This window comes from Centroberyx gerrardi, chromosome 12 (genome assembly GCF_048128805.1).
Source record: "Centroberyx gerrardi isolate f3 chromosome 12, fCenGer3.hap1.cur.20231027, whole genome shotgun sequence".
In the NCBI taxonomy this organism is placed as follows: Eukaryota; Metazoa; Chordata; class Actinopteri; order Beryciformes; family Berycidae; genus Centroberyx; species Centroberyx gerrardi.
In genome coordinates, this window is record NC_136008.1 from 19,427,991 (window position 1) to 19,441,400 (window position 13,410).

Consider the following 13,410-nt stretch of genomic DNA (forward strand, 5'->3'; position numbering starts at 1 on the left):
GGATTCTAATTTGCCCAATCAATTACACTTTGATTCATAGAGTTGATGTAATTCGTTGTAATTTGTTGATGTAATAATAATAAAAGTGTGATCTCTTAGTCACGCTATATTGATGACGATTAGTTGTTTTCTGTGTGTATATTTTTTTTCTCTGTGCTTTCAAATGTATCGTGTGTGTGCATAGGTGTGTGTGTGTGTGTGTGTGTGTGTGTGTGTATAGCATTGAGGCCTGCCTCTTAAATGTTACCCTGACACTCTGCTGTGACAGGTCATTTTTATTGACCTCATCAAGGAGACCACCAGCCCTCTTTCCATGAAGCCATTATATGGCTGGCATGAACACACACACACACACACACACACACACACACAAACACACAACACACACACTATATACGTATATATGTATAAGCTTCCACACTGACAGCGATCTCAGTGAGTCGTTCTGGGCTCAAAAATCGGTTGCATTGTCTCTATTTCAGCAGCATTTTGCAGGTTTAACCCGCGTCGAAACTGTGGCTAGTTGTGGAAAACTCCCACAATGTCCACACTGAAAGCTGACTGGTTGTCATTTTGTACCTCAGCAACACTGTTCAGATCACATTTTCCAAAGTGAAATGGTTGGGAGTTTCATGTTAGTATGTTAGGAAACGATGTAGCCTCCCCTTACTGGGGTTTGTATCCCAGGGGCAGAGTCAAAGGGGGGGCCAGGGAGGAACTGCCCTTTGTTTATAATAAATAAAAAAATAACTGGGTAGTTAGTATTAGCAGCGATAGCCATTATGGCTGAACAGAGCGCCAACTAAAACTTCATCCACAAGGAAAAAAACACCACAGCAATGAACGCTTAGCACCAAAGAAGGAGACCATATAAATACAAAAACAAAAAAAAACCCAAGAAACTTGCCACTCTAAGTTAATCAAATTATCTACTACATGTGTTTCTGAATTTAGTTCCTGACAACCGAATCTTAACTTTCATCTACCAATGATGTAGCTTGCTAGTTAGCTGTATTTTATAAACAAAGCAGCTAAGTTAAGCTTAGCTAACTAAGTTAGATAGCGGGATTGCAGTCAATTCACTTTCTATTCAATCAATAACAAATGGAAATAAAAATTGATATTCAATAACTCAGATTCATTTTCCTTAGATTTGAGTGTCAAAACCTAAAAAAAACTTGTATTAGCCTGTGCTAGCTTGTGTCAGCTAATCACGGTAAAAAGTTGGAAAACAATAAACATCACCAGACTGTTCTATTTAATTGTGAGTTGCATCCTTTTTACATTTGCTTGTATCTCTGTGTGGATTTACTTATGACTATGCTGGCTTTATGGTTTACTTTTAACTCTCAAACTCTTTTTTTGAGCTAAAAAAATTGTAACATCACCATTGTCGTATCCTACCCTCTCTTTACCCCTTACCCAGCAGGGTTGTATCTTAATCAGGGTCAATCCCTATTATTATTAATTTTCACAATTTTATTTATTACTTAAGCACTCTGCAACACTGCTTTGATAAGTGCTGTATAAATAAAGATTCATATATATTACCAATTTACAACAGCGCCGTAAATTGGGAGGCTTCGGTAATAAAGTAATGACGTCAAACCAGGAAGCTGTCAGCTACATGCTTGCCTTCCATTAGCAGCACTCGGCATCATTACCTGTTGAGGCGAGGCCTTGAGATGATATGATATAGCACTGGTGTTTCTGCCTAACTGGGTCAGACTGCACAATTATAGGGCTTTAGGGTGCTGGTGTCAGGGGTGGGATGTTGAAGAGGGAAGTGGGGGGGTGAGGGGGGGGGTCATCTAATGGATTGAGCTTGTGTTGATATGGCTTCTCCCGACATCTTCCTCCTCTCCGAGCCCAGAAGCCATTCCCTTAAAGATGTAATGACATCTCATAATTAGCATAATGTCCCAACTTGTCTGCTGCTTTTAGCTGTCACACTGTATTTGTCTGAGGCTGGCCAATTACAGCAGGGATGGGGGGGGGGGGGATGGGTGTAAATAGAGGTTCATATGATCAGTCACATCCCACTGGCTGTTACTCACAATAGGAGTGTAATGCACTGTTGATAACATAAGACTTGACACTGGACGGTATATCAGCGGATGGAAGCTTTGTTGCTCAGATGTTCAGCTGAATCTCAAATGGCTTCACTCTTTGGTTGAGTTATAGTTATAGCAGGCCGATATTGGCCTTTTATTAAATAGTGGATATCAGACTGTCAGTGTCGTGCACCTCTGATGTGATGGATATGATGAAGTTTGTTTGATTACATATTTGTTGTAGAATTGATCAATACTACACTGGTTGGCTAGGAAGCCCTTAACCTGTATTGATTCTAATGCAGCATTTTGATCGGATCTGATTATTATTAGTTTCAGTGGAGTCCCATGGTCTAAATGTTTTTTCCACCCTGACAAGAATACAATTCTTGAGGAAACACTGTATACGTTTTGATATCTGCCTTCAAAAACTATTTTGCTCTATAATTGACACTAGTTTAGTTCATTCAATAATCTCTAATTGAATAAACTAGTGATTAATTATGGATCGGTGGTGATATTTTCCAGACTGTCCTGTTAACAGAGAGGCGACCAGTTTGCCAAAGAGCTAAATAAACCGGCGATCTTCTGAGTCCAATGTGTAAAACATCAGAGCCGTTCTACCCATCAGGGCTGTTTTAATCCATCTCCATATGATTCCTGCCTTCTCCACCATACATCCAAGTCTCAGCAGCCTTATATATAATGTATCTGAACAGAAAAGAAATGGAGGTGACAGAGTCAGTAGTTACTATGATCAAATATCATAGCTGGAGGCTAACTGGGCATCAGGGCCCACTGACAGACAGAACCCACAGGGAATGAAGGGATAGAGAGAGAGAGAGAGAGGATGTCTACGTAGTGGAAGGTAAAGGATGGCTGTGTGCCGGTATAAATCACCATTGCGGAGGCTAATCTCTCAGGGTCTCTGGCAGGATAAATACTTTGCTTATAGATCCAACACGCCTCAGTCTCCGCCACTCATTGGGCACGCTCAGTAGGCACAAGGCCTCCCTGGGCACGGCGCTGGCTTTCCCCCCTTAAATCATCCCTCATTCTCATCTTTTTTCACTCGCTCCTTTCAACACTGAGAGGCTGAGAGGCCGGCCGGGTGACTGGAAGAGGGATGAGAGAGATATCATTCTCATTTCTCTTTATTTCTCCACTCTCCTCTTCTTCTCTTCACGGCAAAAAAAAAAAAAAAAAGTCCATCTTAATAAATCGTTTAGTCTCGTATTCGGTGTTAAAGTCTTATTTTTCTTGAAACAAGAGGGAAATTTGGCCAGCGGGGGTGAGATGATTCCATTTGTTTCCAATGCTGTTTCAGGATTTTTTCTAGAAACAAGTGTCAGCAAGGTAGAATACGGCGGATCACCCACTAGAATAAAGAAAATGACATTTGAGTCAAGAAGATTCTTGAAACAAGTCGATTTGCGTTGGAAGCATCTCACACCCACTGGCAGATATTTTTCACTTGTTTTAAGGAAAATAAGATGTTAACACTCAACACCAGACTACATGTTGAGATGGATATATTTTGCAGTGTCCCACTACCAATCTCTCCATTTTCCCTTTTTTGCCCCTAACTTTTCCAGCATTCAACCTGTGACACTCAAATAAAATTAGCCTTCCTCCATTGTGCCTGCTGTGACAGGGAGCATTTTCTCATTTCCAGCGCAGTTCACTCTATTGTTCAAACCCTGGCATTTGCAACTACCTTGCTCTCCATTTTGTACATTTTGTATTTGCATGTCCCCTGCTTCACCCCTTCCATCTCGGTGATGGCGAGGTAAAGACATCCTCCCCCCCCGCCTCCTCCGCTCTCTTCCTCTTCCTCTCCTCCTCTCTTCATCGCTCCCTTGTTCCCTCTCTCTCAGTAATCTGGCCCTGTCTGTAACAGTGGAGGTGCTGCTTGATTGAAACAAACGGCCGCTGATTGCTGATCAGCCAGCTGTAAAGCCTGGCAAGGATATGAGCTAATGAAAAAAATGGACCTGATTTGAGAGGCACCGAGCGTCGCTCACCCTGCTAGCCCTTCTGTCCCCTGCTGTTACCTTCCATCCCTCCCTCCCCTCTCTCCCATCATCGCCCCCTCCACCTCACCCTGTCTGCCCATCATTGTCAGCCACCCTTGCTGAGAGAGAGAGAGAGACAGAGAAAAATAGAGAGATAGAGAGAGAGAGAGAGAGAGAGAGAGAGAGAGAGAGAGAGGGGGGGGGGGGGGTAATGGATGGGTTGGGGGCTGATTGTGGAATAGAGGTGGAGAGGAATTAGTAGACACACAAGGGTGTTGAGAGTTAGTGTCTGTGTGGTTGTGTGTGTGTGTTCTTGTACTTCTATCTTTTAAGGGCCAGATGTCCTCACAAGGGTATAAAGATGAGAAAAACTGAGGACATTTTGGCCCTTAATTCTGCAAATGTGTGTGTTTGTGTCAATCAGTAAGTGAAAGGAAAACATTACTCACCAAATGCCTGATTTTGCCTTTGAACATATCTCAATACCAACAATTTATTAATAAAGCTGAAAAAATTACATTTTGCTCTATCTACTGTGTTTTATATTCTCACCTTAACATCCAATAAGTCATTTTTTGGAATAATAGTACAAAGAGTGTTATAATAGCGTACAAAGGGAAATTTGTGCACATAATGGACCACTTAGGCCACAATGAACATCTTGTGTTTGTTTTTGCACATTTTGATAATTCCCCCTCCCCATTTTGATGCATACAAAGGCACAAAGTAGCACACTCTGACCCCCCTCATCTTGTAGGGTCAGTGTTAAAGTGGGCAATAATTGCCAGTGGCAACTCATTAGAATTGGTGATTTGGAGAAAGTAAAGAGGAAAAAGAAGAGAAAACACACAGACAAATGCACACACACACACACACACACACACATGCACCCATTTGCACAAGCAAGCACACACATACACATCTACAACACCAAGGCGGTAAATTAAAATCTTCATGACCCTGTGTACACAAAATTAGCCACAGGGCCAACAGACCTGCATTAGAGCAGTGCATAGTAACAGAGAAGAACTCTAATTGGGGGTCATTATTTAAGCTGAGAGAGAGGGAAAGGCTGAAGACTCTCATTTTCACTCCTCTTTCTCCTTCTTTTTTATTTGACAGGCGCAGTAAATTAAGAAAGTGGTGATATTTAATACCTTTTAACCTCCCCGAGACAGTTTTCTGATCAATTACCAGAGCAGGCTGTAATTGTTAGCCTGGATAATGATTCCACATGTGAGAGAGCAGCCCTAAGATGAAGGCCTGAGTGCAATTACCTTAAACCCCTCAAGTGTACTGGTGTCTGGAGAGGACATTATGGAAGGAGAGAGAGTTACAGAGACAGAGAGAGAGAAGCTGGGGTGAGAGAGGCCGGCATGTGAAGTAGAAGATGATGTGAGATCATTTGACTGTATGTGAGGAGTAAATCCTGATGACACATCAAATAACATGCTGGGAGTCAGCTTAGCCACTTGGCTGGCTAGTTATATAGCAACTTATTAATATTTACTCTTGAGGCAAATTGAAAATTTTGCAGATTAGTTTTATTTATACAAACACTTCTCAGAAGCAGAGCTTCTCTGCTGAGTTAAACTTAATCAGTTTGTTGGAGCACAAGCTAACTGGCAAACTTGAATGGGGAACTCAGGTGAAAATGTAAATAAAAAATATAAATGGCAATGACTTCTCTTTTCCATTCATTCATGACCATGGCATTCATAATATTGGAAGGTCAGCAGGCTAGGTAACTAGCTTACCTAGCTATAGGCTAGTATGGCCAGTTTGAACTTGGAAGGTCAGCTAGGGTAGCTAGCAAACCAAGGTAACTTAGTGTTGCATTTTTAGCTGCGACCAGCAGCTAGTATAAGTCACTCTGTTGGTCGGTCAGTCCCAAAAATTTCAAAAAACATGCATGTGCCACTACGAGACACAGCTATAAGATGCTGCAAGCTGGCCTTCTTCATCACTGTCAGTTGGCTTTCAGCTTGGTTGGTAAAGCATATGCTAGGTTTGCCACGTCAGAGACCCGAGTTCAAATCCTAGGTGAGTCAATTTAGTGCCAAACTGGTCGCCATGGATTGCACGCTTATTTTTAAGTTAGTAGCAAAAGCGCTAGGCTCCCTAATATTAGCTACCTCCTCTCTATGCCTCGCTTTTTTCACTTGGCTTTAGTCTAATGTTACTTAGCCAGAAAATTATACAATTTAGGCATGTCTGAAACAGTGACCTCCACCGGCAAGCAGATTAATCTTTGTGCTGTATTTACTGTGACCACAGGTAATGTTGGAACCTGTTACCCAGATGACTTGTATTGACAGTAAATGAGTAAGAGATGGACATTGTGTCAACAGCATTAGATGCAGAAGATGTGAGATCATTTGACTGCATGTGTTGCCACATGGTGGTATGCTATCACATGCGGGAATGTGTTAATGCGTGCATATGTGTGTTTGTACGTGCATGCGTACATCCTCTATGGGTAATGGTGGAATGACATGTCTGCCGTCCTTTTATTGAACAACCTATGTGGGTGTCCCCCGCTCATGGCTGTGCAGTGTGTATCTAGCCAAGCAATTTAAGAACAAATTAGACCCTGTGAAACCTCACGCTCGGCCTGACAGCCCTCCAAACACTAAATAAATCACCTTTTTATTGTGGAGGAAGCTGCGTGGCTCGGCTGCACATGAGAGCTCTCACATTTTAAACAGCACATTTTTACACAACACACACACACACACATAACGCCGGCAATCCATTTCACCATCGGCTGCTTTCGCTCACTCTAGGCGACCAAAGAGGAAACGTTGACATTCGCATTAGCCACAGCCTTAAACAGCCATTTTAGGTTTGAGCCCCTATCTGTGGTGGAGTGTATTACCTCACTGATCTGTGTAACAGTTTGGTGTTTCAGTCTTGGAATGCAATGCAGTTTTGAATATTCATGATAAACAGCAATGGGTGGAAAGACTACCAAAACATCCTGCTCAATACTGTTACTTTTCTGAAATGTTACTCAAGTAGAAGTAAAATTACTGGTGTAAAATCTGCTTGAGTAAAAATATGGTAGCACATTCAAAATGTACTCAGGATAAAAGTTACCTTTTTACAAAACATTGACCCAGTAGAAACATACTTAAATAAAAGAAACCTTACTAACTTCAAGCAAGTACACAAACAGCTACTTGATTAAGTAACTAATTCGTTACTTTCCACCCTCGTACAGCAAGCTGCACTATCTTGCAAAAAGTGGAAGATTTATGCGGGGAGGTGAAAAAAAAGTGAACAAATAGTGAAATTTCAAACAAACAGAATGCTTGATTTCTTCAAATATTGAACAGTTGGTGGTGTTATCTGGCTCGGTGACCCAGCGCTCACAGCAGGCAGAGCGGAGTGGCATGGCCTGACCTCCTGTCTGCATGGAGGCTGGCTGGAGGCTGAGGAGAGCCGAGAGAGAGAGGGAGAAGGGGAGGAGAGACAGGGAGAAAAGGACGAGGGCAAATAAAATACCAGACGCCTGCACAAGAAACACACACAAAACTAAACTCGCATGAACCTGCTGCCACCCGACCCTCCCCCCACATCAAATATGTTAGGGCCATCTGTTTTTTTTTTTACACAAGTAAACAACAATGCACTGGTGATACCAACAGGGCCGGGCGAGTGAATATTTACTTGTTTAATATATTGAACAAAAATGAATTACAGTAGTTGTAGAATTTAAAGGTGTAAAGTGTAACATTTTTAAACATTAATAATATCATTGTCAAATTCATTTTGATACCTTGGTATGATTACTGTAAACAAATGAGACCATGGTCAAGACAATTGGTGAGATACAAGCTAGAGGCATCACCAGTGACGTGATGTTTTTGTTATGGATGAGTTGTCAAAATTGAATAGATACCTATATGGTAACACTTTACATGAAGTGTATTGTGATGCATTACAAACAGATTAGAATCCCATTAGAAGCATAGATAAACTTTTCTTACAATATAAAATACATTCAATTTAACGTCAAGTCATTAACTATACAGTTGCTCCATAAAGTATTCAACTCCCTATGTTCTTTGCACATTGTGTTCATTATATCATGCTCTAATTATATTCCTCATGCACTCAGAAAGTGCTTATAACTCGCTTATGATGCATTATACTGTCTTATGAGCACCACTTAAAGAAAAGTGTTAGCAAAAACACATTGTTCAAAAACAAACCAAAGTGTGATAGAGTAACAGAAAACAAGTCAGAGCTTCAGCGGTCGGAAAGTTAAGGAATCAAGAAGAGAAGAGGAGGAGGACTGAGACGATGAAGTGATGCTTCACATGCAGTTGAGCCGAAGTCCCTCGACTGTCCTGCCTTGATAATAGAAACAGACGAGGATGATTTACCTCCACAGCCACCGAGATGATCCACGCAGCAGATGTTTTACACTTCTGACCATTTATTTGTGGAGCGGGAGGGGTGGGGGTGGGGGGTGGGGTGCAGGGGAGGGGTATAATTAGGATTTATGGAGTGAATCTGCAGAGTTGCAAAGGCGACTGATGATCCCTCCTGTAAGAAGTGTCTTTGTCTGCTAGGTGAGGGATAACGGACGGCGCCATGTTGACAAGGGCAAGGACAAGAAGCTAGACGCTTTAGCATCGCTCACCGGGTCCCTCATCCGCTTAGCACAGATGTACACACAGATATGCGTCTATGCACTGCATGGCTACTCAAACACACACACACAGACACGCACACACACACACACACGCACGCACACACACACGCACACAAGCTTGCACGCAAACACACCCACATGCATCTATTTAAAACAAAACCATACACAAGCATGAACTCATGCCAGGGTAAATACACACACACGCACACACACACACATGTACACATGCATGTAGTGCATGTGTACACACACACACATACAGACACACACAATCACACATGCACACACAGAGAAACACATACACATGCATACGCACGCACACACACACACACGCACATGCATACATCTATTTACTGTAAAACAAGTACCTTTGCAGAGTAAATACCTGCACATACACACACAAGCACACACACACACACACACACATGCTTACATACCTGCACACACACACACACACACACACACACACACCCTAACCATAATCTCTGGCATCCTCTGGCTCAGCTTGTCTGACTGGTGAGGCTTGGTGTTATGGCAACACCAGATCACCCACAGTCCGGCTCAAACAATCACTATTTTGACTGAAGAGGAACTCCTTCTGATGTAAATGTGTTACATTTGCTGGAGTATTTTATTTCGTGGCCAAAGCTGGCATCGCATGAGCATGGCTCCAAACCACCTCCACTAAATTCGCCTAATGGGGAGTCAACCAGATGACTCACATTTGTATTTCTGTTTCTCCCTGCGAGCCCCTGCCTGTAGCCTGAAGCTTGCCAGCGGTCATTAAATTGGTTATTTACAGTAAACAGCGCTATAATCCTGTCACAACCTCTCTCTCATCCTTCCACAAAGCCATAGCCAATGTTTGGAGGAGAGAAGAGCGAGTGTTAAATGGGTATTGAAGTGACGTTATCTGGATTTCTTTTTTTTCGATGGATGTGGAGCAGGGTTTGTTTGTCTAAATGTTAGCACTTTGGAAGAGCTCCACAGCTGTGGGCGCCTAGATCACAGTGGAGGTTTCACTGCACACACATACACACACGCACACACACACACACACACACACTGCTCACTCACACTCTGACAGGCAGCCATGTTGGGCTGGCAGCTCAACAACACAAAGCTTTTATCTGTCAGTGGTCAAGCCTGACTGAACCCCCGCTACATTATAGGCACTCACATACACACACACACACAGACTGTCTCTCAGACTCGCACGCACACACACAGAAACACACAGACACACACCCTTTGAAAAAGTGCCATTTCTATTTTTTTTTCTCTTTAAAACCTGGCTCAAATCTGCTCTTTTCCGGAAATTAGCCATCTGTGCTGCCCGTGAGTGACAGAATGTTCATATCAATCCTTCCAGGAGATGATGAGCACCCCGTCTGCACACACACACACACACCCACACACACCCGCCCACACACACACACACACACACCCAGGACCTAGGAATTTGTGTATTTGCTTCACTATGGATAATGGTCTGAAGTGAACCTTCCTTTTGTAACAGATTCATTTTGTAGTGATTCTCATGGCCACTCATATAAACACATTCACACACAAACACACACTAATATGACCACATGACGCACAAGACAGAGGGAGAGAGGGAGGGAGACAGAGAGGGAGAGAGAGAGGAGGCAAACACACAAACACACTTCCAAGATTCCTGCAGGACGGAGATGGCTGGTGGTTAATGAATCTTAGTTAACACCATTAGATTGAAAGATGAGCGCTGTCCGAATGCGCCTTCCTGTGTGTGTGTTTTTTTCCCCTCTCTCTTTCTTCTTTCTCTCTCCCCCTATTTTTTACGCTCGAATTTCGACGAATGGCTTTCATCAGCAAAGCGCATCTCATTAGCGGCGATGATGCTCCGTATGTTGATCATCATCATCTGTGAGTGGACTGATGAGCGATGAATGTCAGCCGTAATGGAGGCGACGTCGCCGCGTCCCGTAAACCTGCCGCGACGCGCCAACGCTAATTACTCCACATAGCGCCGTTACCGGCAGCAAAACGACTGCAGCGGCACCAGTAGGAGCAGCAGTGGAAATGACAATCATAATGGGCCGTATCAGGGACGTCAATTCACTAAACCCTAAGCTATGGCAAAGTCCCTGCATCTGATATCATTTCAGACTACATTTCTGGGGACAAAATGACTGATGACTGACAAAATATTATTATTTGGTCAATCAATAAATCAATAATTTATTAGATGTAGGTCACCAAGCTATCAGTTTAGAAGGAACATTGAGCCTGAAGGATTTGTTTTAGATATAGCTTCCAAATAGATTTCTGACAATATTTGCTTGATCTTTGCACACCATTATAATGATAAGATCTGCAAATTTGGACTCACTGTAGTGCCACACCTTAAATTACCCAGTAAGCATTTGATGGATGGTGATGTGCTGAAGGCAGCCGAGTTCAGCATCAACCCAAACGACCACAAAAGCACAAATCCATTTTAAAACAGATTACTGATATCAGAGAGATATTTAGATCCAGATTTCACTAAACGACGCAGGTAGCAGACGGCTACAGATGTCTCAGCTTTCATTTTGGAGCTGTATTTACTTCACAGGTTCTCAATGTTGGTACAGGCTGTATTCAACATATTCAGTGTTTGCTGAATTGACGCCCATGGACTGTACCCACTAAAGGCAGAACCAACCTATGAAATTCACTGATATACCGTCTGATCATCACCTTGCAAAGCTGGTGCACGTCGCAGGTGCCTCTTCACAGGTGACAGAAGGATGCCGAGATGGCAATATTTTTTTTTCTGTTTGAGGGGGTTTGTTTGTGATATCGCACCTCATGCTAACTTGCAAATTATGGAGAGGCAGGGTAACAATAGCAGACGACTCTTTTGTCCTCACACCACTCCGGTTGCGGCTGCTGATGCTGTGATTCTCCTGAAACCCACTTTGGCCCCGACACAAATGAGACAGAGAGAGAAAACACCGTCTGGAAAACACCCTCAAGGCCCCAGTCCAGGAGCCAGTGGTCATCCTGGAAGCTGTGGGATATTTTGGCCGAAACGACTGTGTTGTTGTTCAGCAACTTCTAAATGTGCTCAAGTGCAAATTCTTATTCTATTTCTTTTCCTACTACTTCACAGAATATTGTAAAGACACTAAGGCCCTAAGCTTTGCACTCCTTTATATTGGCTGCTTGTAATTTTTGGTTGAAGCTTATTCTACCGTTGCACTCATTGTACATCACTCTGGATAAGAGCATCAGCTAAATGCCTAAAATGTAAATGTCTTCACTATTGGCTGCTTTTAATTTTTGGGATCTAGGAATTGAAGCTTATTCTACTGTTGCACTTAGAATAAGTGGCTTTTGAGCTGTACAAAAGGTACCGTGGATGAAACTGATTCAAACAAAACTATCCAAACTAGCTTTTCCAAAAGTCTACCCTTCCTGTCTTCCCGCTCGCCGCGTACTGACAAAAGTCAGCTGGCCTTTCCAGTGTTGTTTTCTCCACTCTGAAGTCTCCAACTTCTGGGAAGAGAGAGTGTGTTAGAAAGAAAGAAGAAAGAAAGAAAGGAAGAAAGAAAGAATGAAAAAAGAAAGAAAGAGTGTGTACCTCCGCTCCAGTTTGGAGAGATTTATGAGTGGACCAAACCAAAGAGTGTAAGAGTGTATACTCAGGGAGAGTTTGGGAGGGGAGATTTACGATCCGCCGTTTGGGTCATAATTCAAAGTTCACGCTCACATATATCACATTTTGAATCACATAGATTATGAGAGAGAACAGATTTATCATACACACAGGTAGCACATGTGCAGGCTCACAAAGGCACACAAAAGCAAAAACAACACACACTCACAAACTGATACACCAGATGGTTTTTCATTTTAAGGCAACATGATCCTAACATAAACCTGGTGATATATCGATGATTGTAAATTACTGTTGGTGATAGTCTTAAACTATAAGATCCAGTATCTTTTTCACCTGCATAAAAGCAAAACTATACATTGTCAAAGTATTTTTTCATAACAGCTGTAATCTTGTATAACTTCATAGCATGCTGTCAATAATCTTTTTGACATATACATAGTTTTTGATTGCAGTAACATCCAGTAGCGCAATCGTTTATCGGGTATTGGAAAAGAGAGGGAGGGTCACATCCACATCTCATCCAGTCCGGTGGAAGCTCTTTTACAAGTCTATCTTGGTTTAAACTTTACTTTTCTATTTCCTATGATTTACTGTTTGGAGTGTGTTAAATGTTTCATGCGCCACAGAGGCCACTCTACTGAAACCTATTCAGCTCTGAACACACAAGCCCATCTATTTCTGTTCCTGTTTGTTAAATATTAACCACACATTCCCGCTGTCTCATCCACTGTGTATAGGTGTATGTGTGTGTGTGTGTGTGTGTGTGTGTGTGTGTGTAGGAGATAGAGAACTATGTGTGTGGCCTCTCTATTTGTGTGCATGTGTGTGTGCACGCATGTATGCGTGCAAACTGTATGTACAAATTTGCGTGCATTTGTGTGTTAGTGTGCGAGTTTATCTGTGTTTGCGAGGGTGTGTGAGTGTGTGTTTGTGTTCCCAAAGTGTATTGGTGAGTGTAATGGTGTGGAACTGTTTCAGTCCAGGCCCATCTAGGGACATTTTGGTCCAACTCACGTCTCTGTGGTGGAAACC